This window comes from Molossus molossus, unplaced genomic scaffold, assembly GCF_014108415.1.
Source record: "Molossus molossus isolate mMolMol1 unplaced genomic scaffold, mMolMol1.p scaffold_m16_p_12, whole genome shotgun sequence".
In the NCBI taxonomy this organism is placed as follows: domain Eukaryota; kingdom Metazoa; phylum Chordata; class Mammalia; order Chiroptera; family Molossidae; genus Molossus; species Molossus molossus.
The window spans coordinates 63,736,474-63,748,844 of record NW_023425347.1 but is presented as its reverse complement, the minus strand read 5'-3'; the positions used below and the strand labels follow the sequence as shown (position 1 = coordinate 63,748,844).

The following is a 12,371-nucleotide window of genomic DNA, read 5'->3' as shown; positions in this document are numbered from 1 at the left end:
ATTTCATTTGGGAAATAACACTCATGTATGCATGCGTGTTTTATATATTTTAAATAAAACGTGGGATTTTTTTTTTTAAGTTTGAATAGTACAGAAAAAGTGAAAAGTAATAGCCCTCACTGTCCTTTCCTCCCACCTAAATCCCTTCGGGTAACCTTAACAGCTTACAGGTAGCAGTTTCTTGTGTATCCCTCCAAATATTTTCTATATATCTCTAAACACATTTATGTGTATATCCTTTTCTAACAAATGAATTCATGTTATATATACTATCCTGAAGCTTGCTTTTTCCCTCTTAACAATGTATCCTAGACATCTTTTTCTGTTACATAAAGGTACATCTTATTCTTGTTAACAGCTTCCTAATATTGCAGAGCACAGGTGAACAGGTTGCCCTGCAACGTTATGATGCCCATTTATGCAGCCACTATACATGTATAAATGTTCCAATTAGCTTTGCTCCAACCCTTTTCATCTTGATGATAGGATATCTCACTGACAATCTTGAGAATCAGGTATTTCATTGTTTTAATTTGCATTAATTAGTTTAATTATAAACAAGGTTGCTTATCTTTTTACTGGGTTTATTGACCACTCGTGTTTGTTTTTATGCAAATAGCTTGTTCATATCCTTTACCCACTTTTATGTCTGTGAGTCTTATCAATTTATAAAAATATTTATATTTTAATAACATTAGACTTTTGTTAATAAAATAAATTATAATAGATACTAAATAGTATATATAATTATTATATATATAACAAATATATATAATAAATATATAGCCCGGCTGGTGTGGCTCAGTGGTTGAGTGTCAACCCATGCTCCAAGAGGTCACTGGTTCAATTCCAGATCAGGGCACATGCCCAAGTTGTGGGCCAAATCCCCTGTGGGGCATGCAGGAGGCAGCCAGTGGATGTTCTCTCTCATAGATGTTTCTATTTCTCTCCCCCTCTCTTCCTCTCTAAAATCAATAAAGAAAAAAAAAATTCTATTATATATATAATTTATATAGTGTTATAAGTTATAATAGCATATATAATTGTAATTATAATAGTAAATATGTATATATAGCTGGTCTTCGAATAACATCACTGTCATTTTGTTATAATATTGATGAGGGGAAAAAAGTGGATTCCCAGCCGGGGTCACTATCTGCATGGAATTTGCGGGGCCTCCCAGGCACGCATAGGTTTTCTCCAGGTACTTCAGTGTTCTTGTGCATCCCCAAGATGTTCATGTTGGGTGAATTAGGGTGTCTCAGTTGTCCCAGTCTGAGTGAGTGTGGGTGGCTGTGAGTGGCCCTGTAATGGAAGGTCATCCTGTCCAGGGTGGGTTCCCGCCTTGTGCCCTGAACTGCCCTGATGGGCTCTGGCCACCTGTGACCCTGAACTGGAATAAGCTGATGGGGAAATCATCTTACTTGTTTTTATTAATCTTTCTTTAATGTTTGTATGGTTCATATTTATTTTAATGTTTAATATTAGAAATGTTTTGGGTTTGCCCTGGCCGGTTTGGCTCAGCCGTTGGAGTGTCAGCCTGCGGTCCAGAGAGACCCGGGTTCGGTTCCTGCTAAGGGCACGTACCTCAGTTGCAGTTTGTCCCTGGCCCTGGTTGGTCGTGCGGGTGGCAACCACTCGATGTGTCTCTTTCACGTAGATGTTTTTCTCTCTCTCTCTTCTTCTCTCTCCCTCCCACTCTACCTCAATGAAAAAATGGGAAAATGTCCTCAGGTGAGGATAAAAAAAAAAAAAGAAAGAAATGTTTTGGGTCTTTGTTTAGATGTTTGGTGATGTTTTTGTGACCAGAAATATCACCTAGGAACTTAATTCTTGTTTATATCAATTAGCCTATGGTCAAATTGGTTTCATTATGTGTTGTTTCGCTTAAAGACAGTTTCCAAGAACTTATCAACATTGTTAAATGAGGACTTACTGTATATTTTATATATATCAATCATCTTTTCTTTAATTGATTTCAAAGAGAGAGAGAGAGAGAGAAACATCTATCTGTTGCTTCCCCTTCTTTTCTTAATCCTCACCAGAGGATATATTGTGGGTTTTATTTATTTACTGATTTTTTTTTTTTTTAATCCTCACCCGAGGATACTTTTCCATTTTTTGTACAGATAGAGTGGGAGGGAGAGAGAGGAAGAGATAGATAGAGAGAAACATCGACGTGAAGGGACACATCGAGTGGCTGCCACCCGCACGGCCAACCAGGGCCGGGGACAAACTGCAACCGAAGTACGTGCCCTTAGCGGGAACCAAACCCGGGTCTCTCCGGACCACAGGCTGACGCTCTAACCGCTGAGCCAAACTGGCCAGGGCAGATTTTTTTTTTTTTAGTACATGCCCCTAGTGGAACTGAACCCAGGACTCTCTGGTCCGCAGGCTGATGCTCCAACCGCTGAGCCAAACAGGCTAGGGCTAAAAATGTTTTTATTGACTTTTTAGAAAGAGAGAGGAAGGGTGAGAGAGATAGAAACATCGATGTGAGAGAGAAGCATCAATCAGCCCGCCTCCTGCACACTCCCTACTGGGGATTAAGCCTGCAACCTAGGCATGTGCCCTGACCCGGAATTGAACTAGGACCCCTCAGTCCCTGAGAGAAACTAAATTCACTGAGCCACACTGGCCCAGCCATAAGTTGATTTTTTAAATTTGCCCTGACTGGGAATCAAACCCCAAAACTTGGCATATTGAAATGGTGCTCTAACCAACTGAGCTACCTAGCAAGGGCCATTAATTATCTTTTGACTTTATTCACAGTATTTTTGCCATATGGATATTTATTTATTTACTTATTTATTTATTTATTTTTGGTATGTGCCCCTAGCGGGAACCGAACCCAGAACTTTCTGGTCCGCAGGCCGACACTCCAACCACTGAGCCAAACCGGCCAGGGTGCCATATGGATATTTAAAGTGTGTGTGTGTGTGTGTGTGTGTTAATAAATAATCTAGGGAACCTATAGTAATTCCTTTTTTTATGTCTTCCCATATTCTAAATATATTTCATTGTTTCTTTCCTTTTTGGTCTTGATTCTTTTTATTATTGTTGTTGTTGTTGTTAATCCTCACTGGAGGATATTTTTCCATTGCTTTTTAGATAGAGTAGAAGGGAGGGAGGGGGAGAGAGAGAGAGAGAGAGAGATCAATGTGAGAGAGATACATCCATTGGTTGCCTCCAGCATGACCCTGACCAGGAGCCCAGGACTGTATATGCAACCCAGGTACATACCCTTGACTGGGAATTGAACCCATGACCCTTTGGTCACAAGCCAACATGCTGAGCCAAACTGGCCAGGGGATTGGTTCTTCTTTTTTAATTAAATTTATTGGGGGTAACATTGGTTAATAACATTATATAAGTTTCAGGTGTATATAAAGTTCATTATATAAACATTATATAAAGTTTTATAAACCTGAACATTATATAAAGTTCAGGTGTTCAATAATATATCATCTGTGTATTGCATTGTGTGCTGACTACCCAAAGCCTCTCTCCTTCCATCACCATATATTTGACCTTCTTCATCCTCTTCATCCTCCCCATGAGCCTCTTTCCCCTAAAGTTTTCTTAAATTTTTTTTCTTTATTGATCTTAAATTTGTTTTTCCTTTATTAGTTTTAGAGAGAGAGGAAAAGAGAGGAGAGAGAGATAGAAACATCAATGAGAGAGAACATCAATCGGCCGCCTCCTGCATGTCCCACACTGAGGATTGGGCCCACAACCTGGGCATGTGCCCTGACCAGGAATCAAACTAGAGACCTTTTGGTACATGGGTCGATGCTCAACCACTGAGCCACACGGGCAGAGCTCCCCTATAGCTTTTTTGTTGTTGTTCAGATAGAGTGGGAGGGAGAGAGAGGAAAAGAGAGAAAGAAACATCGATGTGAAAGGGACACATCGAGTGGCCGCCACCCGCACGACCCAACCAGGGCTGGGGACAAACTGCAACCGAGATACACGCCCTTAGCAGGAACCGAACCCAGATCTCTCGGGGCCACAGGCCGACGCTCTAACCGCTGAGCCAAACCGGCCAGGGCCCCTATAGTTTTTTATGTTCTCAAATATATCATTTTTTTTAAAGCAGCTTTTAGGTTAATGTCATGCCTGAAAATCTTGGTTCATTCCTAGGTTATAAAATAATTCATCAATGCTTTCCTCCAGCAATTTTATGATTCCATCATTTATGTTAAAATTTTGGTTCTCTCTGGAATTTAACTCAGTTGTGTACATCCTTGAGCACACACTTTGCCAGCAACCACTTCTCTTCATAGTCTTCTATATTCCCAATTACTTCTTCCATTTGTTTAATCATGTTTGGATTTTCTTTACCAACAGGGAGTCTTCCACTTCCAACTTAAGGGTGAGAAAGGCAGGAGCAACTGAAAATTCTGAAGCCTGTTTTCCTGTCTGTACTTGAGATCGTTCATATTCTACCTAAAAGGGGAAATTCAAATGAGAACACTCATTGTGTTATGGGAAAGGGGCTGTGTGGGTGGACGAGTTAAAAAAACACAACAGTGACCAGTGTGGGGAGGATGTGGAGGCCAGGGCGTGCTCTCGGAAGCTGCTGGGACTGTACCTGGGAACAGCCCTTCTGGAGGGAAGGGTGGCAACCTGTGCCAGGGGGGTTCATGTTCTTTGACCCAGTAAGTCTGCTTCTGTGGCTTAACCTGAACAAATAGCCAGAGAAGGGAACATTCACATACCAGCAAGTTTAACACAACAAAATTAATCAGAAACACTGAAAAAGTTGTAATAGCCATAGGTTATGATTAGATAAATTAATACTGCTTCAGTCATATTGAAGATTACTTTACAGCAATGGACAATCACAATTTAAAGAAATAGTCATGGGAAATGTTTAATATATGCATTTTTTTATCCTCACCCGAGGACATTTTTCCATTTTTTGTTCAGATAGAGTGGGAGAGAGAGGGAGAGAGAATGAAATATCAACGTGAAAGGGACACATTGAGTGGTTGCCACCCGCACGACCAACCAGGGCCGGGGACAAACTGCAATCAAGGTACATGTCCTTAGTGGGAACTGAACCCAGGTCTCTCCGGACCGCAGGCCAACACTAACCGCTGAGCCAAACTGGCCAGGGCTAATATATAATTTTAAGTGAAAAAGATAAGAATACAAATTAGTTATAGAGTATGAAACCATTTTTTCCAAATTCTGTGTGTATGATGTATGTCTGTGAATTATGTACACATTTTTGTTAGTAGCTCTGAATTTGAGCAAGTCACTTTTCCTTTCTAAGATCAGTTTTACCCTCTGCAAAATGGTACACGGGTGATACTTAACTCACAGTGTTGCTATAAAGATAAAATAAGGCTGAACAAACAAAACAAAACATGAAAAGTAATGAAAAACCAAAAGAAATATCTTAAAATGCCAACCACGGTAGGGTTACAGATGCTTTGATTTTTCTTCTTTACAATATGTTGATATTTTTCAAATTCTCTAAAATATACAATATAATTAGAAAATAAGTGAATCTGTTTCATATAAATTCTAAAATTTATATGAAAATGCAAGGAATCTGAGCAGACAGTGGAATGTTGGAGAACAAAGTTTGAGAACATACACTACTACCATGTATAAAAACTCATTATAAATCTTTAATAATTAAGGTAATGTAGTATTGGCACAGATTAGACAAGCAAACTAATGGTACAGAACAGAGAACCCAGAAATAGACTTGTACATATATGATCACTCAATTTATGATAAAAGAGCCATTACAATTCATTGGAAGGAAAAGGGTATTTTTTAAAAACTGGTGCTATTAATTTGGCTGGGAGAAGGTGGGGAGGATGAACCTTAACTTCTACCTCAGATTATACACTAACGTTAATTCAACATGGATCAGAGTCCTAAGTGTGAAAGAGAAAACAATAAAGTTTTTAGAAGAAAACTTGGAGAGTTTCTTATGACCTGGAGGCAGAAAAAGATTGTTTAAACATATCACATGCACACCAAAAAAATCAATCACAAAGGAAAAAGTTGAAAAGATAAGGGAAATGAATGTCATTAAAATTAAGAACTTCTGTTTCATCAAAAGATACCACTAAGACTGTGCAAAGGTAAGCCACAGAGAGGGAAAAGTTATTGCAATACATATATCCAACAAAAGACTCATACTTAGAATATTTAAAGAATTCTTATACATCAACAAAACAAAACCAGACAACCTATCTTTTAAAAAAAATAGGCAAATGCTCGCTTCGGCAGCACATATATTAAACTTGGAACGATACAGAGACGATTAGCCTGGCCCTGCGCAAGGATGACATGCAAATTTGTGAAGCGCTCCACATAAATAAATAAATAGGCAAAAGACTTCACATATCACCTTAATAAGCATACACAAAGGCGTTCCACATCATTAGTCAGTGAATTGCACATCTAAACCACAACAAGATACTAGTCACACCTATCAGAATGGCTAAAATGCAAAAGAGGGATATTTTCAAGTGTGTACAAAGATATGGAGCAACTGGAACTCTCATACATTGTTAGTAGGAATATAAATTGATACAATACTTTGAAAAACTGGCAGTATTTACCAAAGCAAAATATATATGTATATTCTATGTCTCAGGAATTCCACTCCTGGATATATACCCAACAAAAATGAGTGTGCATATGTTCACCGAGCAAATGTACAAGAATGTTCATAGCAACATAATTTATACTAGTCAAAAGTTGGAAACAACCCAAATGTTCATTACTAGTAAAATGGATAAATAAAATACAGTATATATATATATTTATATATATATATATAAATAAAATACAGTATATATATATATTTATATATATATATATGCAGTGGAATATTATATAGCCAGTAGCAGGAACAGACAATTGCTATATGAAGCAATACAAATTAATTTTTTGGACATCCTGTTGGATAAAAGAAGCCAGGCACAAACAAGTACATACTGTACGAAGCCAGTTATATGAAATTCAATAACACACAAAACAAATATACTATGATAAAGATCAAAATAGTGGTTACTCTAGGGTATGGCTGGGAAGGCATATGAAAGAGCCTTCTGAATCTTGATCTGGGCAGTGGTTATAATTCATTAAAAGGTGCACTTAAGCCCTGGCCAGTTTGGCTCAGCGGTTAGAGCGTCGGCCTGCGGTCCAGAGAGACCTGGGTTCGGTTCCCGCTAAGGGCACGTACCTCGGTTGCAGTTTGTCCCCAGCCCTGGTTGGGTCGTGTGGGTGGCAACCACTCGATGTGTCCCTTTCATGTCGATGTTTCTCTCTCTCTCTCTCTCTCTCTCTCTCTCTCTCCCCCACCCACTCTATCTGAACAAAAATATCAAAAAATGTCCTCGGGTGAGAACTGAAAAAAAAAAAAAAAAAAAAAAAAAAGGTGCACTTAAGATTTGGACAGACGCCCTGGCCAGTTTGGCTCAGTGGTTGGAGCATCGGCCTGCAGACCAGAGAGTCCCGGTTTGGTTCCCGCTAGAAGCATGTACCAAAAAAATAAATAATAAATGTAAATTAAAAAAAAAAAAAAAGATTTGGACAGTCTCCTGTTTGTAAGCTATACCTAAATTTAAAAAAATAAAATAAACATTAAAAAGTTTAAACCATCAGTGTCCCTCAATGTCTCCCCATTGCTTACAGGAGAAAATCCAGCTTTTTCTTCAGAGCACCGATCCCATCTGTAATCAGGTTACTGTCTGGCTTCTGCCCATTCCCCCACTAGACTGTAAGCTCCATGAGGTCAGGACCACGGCTACATTTTTCACCACTGTAATCTCAACTCCTGTCAGAGTCCCTGGCAAAGAGATGTGCAATCAATACGTATTTTCAATAAAGTAACGAATGACGAATGGCTTTATGTTGTTCCAGTAGCAACACTTCTGAGCTCCCTATCCAGCCTCCCGTCAGAGGTTTCGGGAACCTTCCTAGTAGACTCTAACCCTGTAGAGTGCCTTACTCTGTCTGATGGGTGGTGTTCTTGCACACGTCTAGCCTTTGAATAAGTTGTTCTGGAATGACCATTCCCCTTTCTCTGTCCCACAAACTCCTGCCTGTCCTCCAGGCCCCGCCAACCCCTCCCACAACTCACTTCTTCATGTTCTTAAAACTTGAATACAGCCCTGGCCAGTTTGGCTCAGCGGTTAGAGCGTCGGCCTGCGGTACAGAGAGACCCGGGTTCGGTTCCCGCTAAGGGCATGTACCTCGGTTGCAGTTTGTCCCCGGCCCTGGTTGGTCATGCGGGTGGCAACCACTCGATGTGTCCCTTCACATCGATGTTTCTCTCTCTCTCTCTTCCTCTCTCTCCCTCCTGCTCTGTCTGAACAAAAAATGCAAAAATGTCCTCGGGTGAGGATAAAAAAAACAAAAAAACTTGAATACAGCATACTGATCATTATTTCTATGGCTCCACACCTCCCTGACTTTGAGACCTTAGACAAATTGCCTAACTCTCTGGGCTGGTTATTATCAGTTCTCTGCACCCTCTCCCCAAGAGAAACATCGATCAGTTGCCTCCCGTACATGCCCAGCTGGGGATCAAACCCGAGACCTGGGTATGTGCCCTGACTGCGAACTGGCAACGTGTTGGTGCACGGAACGACACTCAAACGACTAAGCCACACTGGCCAGGGGCCAAGATCTATTCTTTATCTTTCCCTTCCCTTTTCATGTCCCAGAAGGCTGACCTCTGTGGACTACATCACCTAGGAAACCTTGCTTTCTCGTTTCCTGTGGACTCCACCAGTGGAAAGTACCAGCAGGAGCTAGAGAAGAGGGTATTAATTCCTCACCTCCCACCCAGCTCTCCACAGCTCCAGCTTCACTGGGTGCTAGGGGCAACCCTTCCCCCTTCAGACCTATAGCTGATAACAGCTCCCCATTGTTGCTAACCTTGGGGCTCTGCACTATCCCTTGTAGGTTTTTGTAACCTTTCCCTCACCTCTGTAAACTCTCTTCAAAAAACCCTTCAGTTGTCATCTTTTTCCTGCTGGGATCCGGTCTCACATACTCTCTAACCCTCATTTGCTCATTTGTAAACTAGGAGGCAACTGTGGTGATTAAATGAGATGGTGTACGTGCTGTGCTTAGTATAGTGCAGGCCACAGTAAGTGCTCAAAGCACATAAACTACCATCATAATTGTAATTTTGCTCCATCAGTTGGCTGTAAGTGCCTTGCTCCATTTGAATGGAGGCTCAATAAATATTGTTGAATGATAGAATCATAAAAACTTTGTGCTTAGCTGAAGAACTTTCTAATAGAACTGTCCTACCTTAGGTAGTAAGCGCCCCAGGTCTGGAGGTGTACAAGCTTTGAAGGTAGACAATCAACTGATGGTAATGTTGAAACAAAGTGCAATAAAGCAGGTGGCATGGAGCAGGGGAAGCTGGTTAGACTTTTAAAGGCCTTTGTAGCCCCAACATTCTGGAATTCTCTGACTCTAGGAGTCAGAGGAACAGGAAACAGAAAATTCCTTGGCTCAGGCTTTGAAGAATGAACAAGAGTGAATCTACACATGGACTCACGATATTTTGGTCCAGCTCTTAAATACCACCCAGTTGGCCAGCCGCATTTACAGAGGAGCATGAAGTCTAGAAAGTAGAAGTGATTGGCCCAAGGTCACACAGGCAGGTTAGAACCCAGCTTTCCTAACTCCTAGCCTGGTTATGCCTCCACAGCATCAGGCCTAGGAAGAAAATGTACTTCTACAAATTCTACAAAATGACTTTTCTCCATACCTTTCTGGAATCATATGCATATCACAGCAATGAATTCATGGACAGGCAAGGAACCAGGCTTGGGGCAGGGAGGGGACACCATCTGAGATCCTTCCCACGAAAACTCATAAGGTAAGAAGACATGGGGTGGAAGTGGAGACATGAGCCATGTACTCAGCTTTGGGGAGAGGCAGGGAGGCAGCTCTCAGAACTTCCCAGCAGAGTGATCCATGGCGAGAGCAAGCTCCTGGTCCCCTGCAGGGCCCAGCAGGGGCTGCATAACCACTAGCCAATAATTTTGGGAAGGGGATTGCTGAGCTTCCTTCCCCAGTCCACAAATTTCAGGATCTTAAGGTTGGGGAAAATTAAATTCATCTGGTTTAATATCCCCCATGAGATGCTAGAAGCATCTCTGTAACATCCCATGTCAGCCAGGATTTACCTGGAGCCCTCTCTGTGAGCCCCTGTAGCATCCCAGGCTTCCCTCAATTCTTACTCCTTTAACTAAGACACCATTGTCCTTGCCCTAGTTAAGCCACTAGTGATCATCAACTGGACCCCTCCCACCACTTCCCAACTGTTCCCCTGCCCTCCCCCTCTTTCCTCCCCTTCTCCACCCAGATGCCAGAGTAATGTTCATAGGTGACTGCCAGATCACCCTCTTCTTAAAGCCCTCCTGGGGCGGCCCTTTACACTACAGTTCCCTGGGTCACAAGCCCTCTGGGTTGGACTTTGCCTGCCTCTCTGACTGCTTCACTCTGCACACTCTGGCCATGCTGGCCTTCTTTCTGTGCCTTAGTCAGGCTAAGTTCATTTCTGCCTCGGGATTTTGTGCTTGCTGTTCCCTCTGTTCTTCCTCCTGATCTTAGCACACCCGGTGGATGCTGAGGTGTGCCACCCAGAACCCCTTCAGGGCTGAGGTCCTCATCACCCCACTGCAGAGAGTGTTGATGGCAGCAGCTCTCGGTAGAGATCTGTGGAATGACTCCACTGGAGACAGCTGGCTTGCCCTACGTCTTGCTCCTCCCTGGAGGCAGCTACCCAATGGCTGGTCATTGGGGGCAACAGTACCAAGGTCTGGCCCTGTTGCCTCCAGCTGGGACAACTGTGAAAGGCTATTTGCTCCAGAATTCCCTGGGGGTCCGCTGACTAACTCTCCCTGCACTCCCCGCTGCCTGTCTCACTCACCGTGGGGCACTGAGCCCCGAGTGGGCCCAGCAAGCTTCCTGCATGCAAGCCTCCATCTTCACATCTGCTTCTGGGAGTCTGACCTGAGCCCGCAGGGTGGGCATCACCTTCCTGCCACCACGTGTAATGTTGCCCCATCTCCCTGTTACCCTACTCTATTTTATTTTTATCACTTTTGGAAACTACCTCTTATTTTTATTTGTTTATTTGTCTGTTATCGCTCTCCCCCACTAGAACGTCAGTTCCACAAGAGCTGCTGTCTTGTCCTTACTGTGTCCCCAGAGCCTATGGCAGTCCTGGTGCATAGTTGATGCTCACTAAATATGTGTGGACTGAACAAATGTGGACGTGAGAGTGAGTGGGTGAAGGAATAAATGACTCTGCCAGTGATGCCTGCCTTTCCTCTCTCCTCCGCCCTGCCCCACCCCCAGAGCCCCTGAGCCAGGCTGCAGCCCCTCCCCCCTGTGACCCTGGCTGAGCTGGGGCCTCCTGGGAGGATGGAGCCTGCAGCCGCCTTGGCTGCTTGCCCTGTATTGATCAAAGCTGGGAGGCCTGCTGGCTGAGGTCTGTCCCAGCCCGTGGGGGTGGGGGAGCAGGAGGGGGTTTCTGGCTGAGATTCGTGCAGGGCTTGCCTGGGGCAGAGTAGTGCTGGCTCCAGATCCATCTGCTTTAGGGGCTGACAGCACCCCTTCCCCACACCTCTCTGGGGAGGCCAGTCTAGCCCCAGGAGGATGGCTGGGCAGGAGGGTGGGGGCACAGAGGCAAGGCTGCAGCTGGACTTGGGCAGTGAATGTTCTTGGCCTCTCGCACTTGATGGCACATCACTGTTTATGGAGATCCTCCTGCTCCCTCTCTGGGGGCTGAGGAGTGGACAAGCGCCTCTTTATCCAGGCCTGTTGAGCACCCCCATGCAGAGCACTATGCAGGACCCGGGGATGAGGTTCTCAGCGAGCCCAGGTTCTGGTGGGAATCACACTGGAGCTGATCCTTGTGATCCAGGGCACAGGAAAGGAAATGCTGAAGGGAGGAACCAGGGGAGAGGACCAAAGATAGGCCCTTCCTTCAAAGTCTTGACTTCAGAATGAATAATAGAGATGAGTACTGTGTGGCCAAGAGGGACCTTGGTCCAGAGAGAAGTGACTTGCCCAAGGTCACAGGGATCTTAGCAGTTAAGCTGGGGCTGGAGTCTAGCCTTCTACCTTGCAGGTGAATGCTTTGGCATCCTCAGTACCCTGCCTGCATGTACTGAGTAGCTTCTCTGGACCAGTCCAGGTGATGGGTGCTGGAGATGGTATGGGAATGGCTGGCACATCCACCCTGACTTCAGAAGCTCACAGCCCAGGAGAGAGTATGCATGCATGTATGCATATGTATACACACACACACACACAGTAATTCAAACTGGTCCCATGATGAAGGTACCCAGAGCTGAGAAACTGAA

General features: G+C 43.5%; 1 non-coding gene across 1 annotated transcript; it reads left to right on the top strand.

The window, feature by feature from the left end:
• Positions 1-6,239: 6,239 nt before the first annotated feature.
• LOC118627327 lies at positions 6,240-6,345 on the top strand. Its single transcript, XR_004959088.1, has one exon. It is a non-coding gene; the product is annotated as a U6 spliceosomal RNA (small nuclear RNA).
• The last annotated feature ends 6,026 nt before the right edge of the window (positions 6,346-12,371 follow it).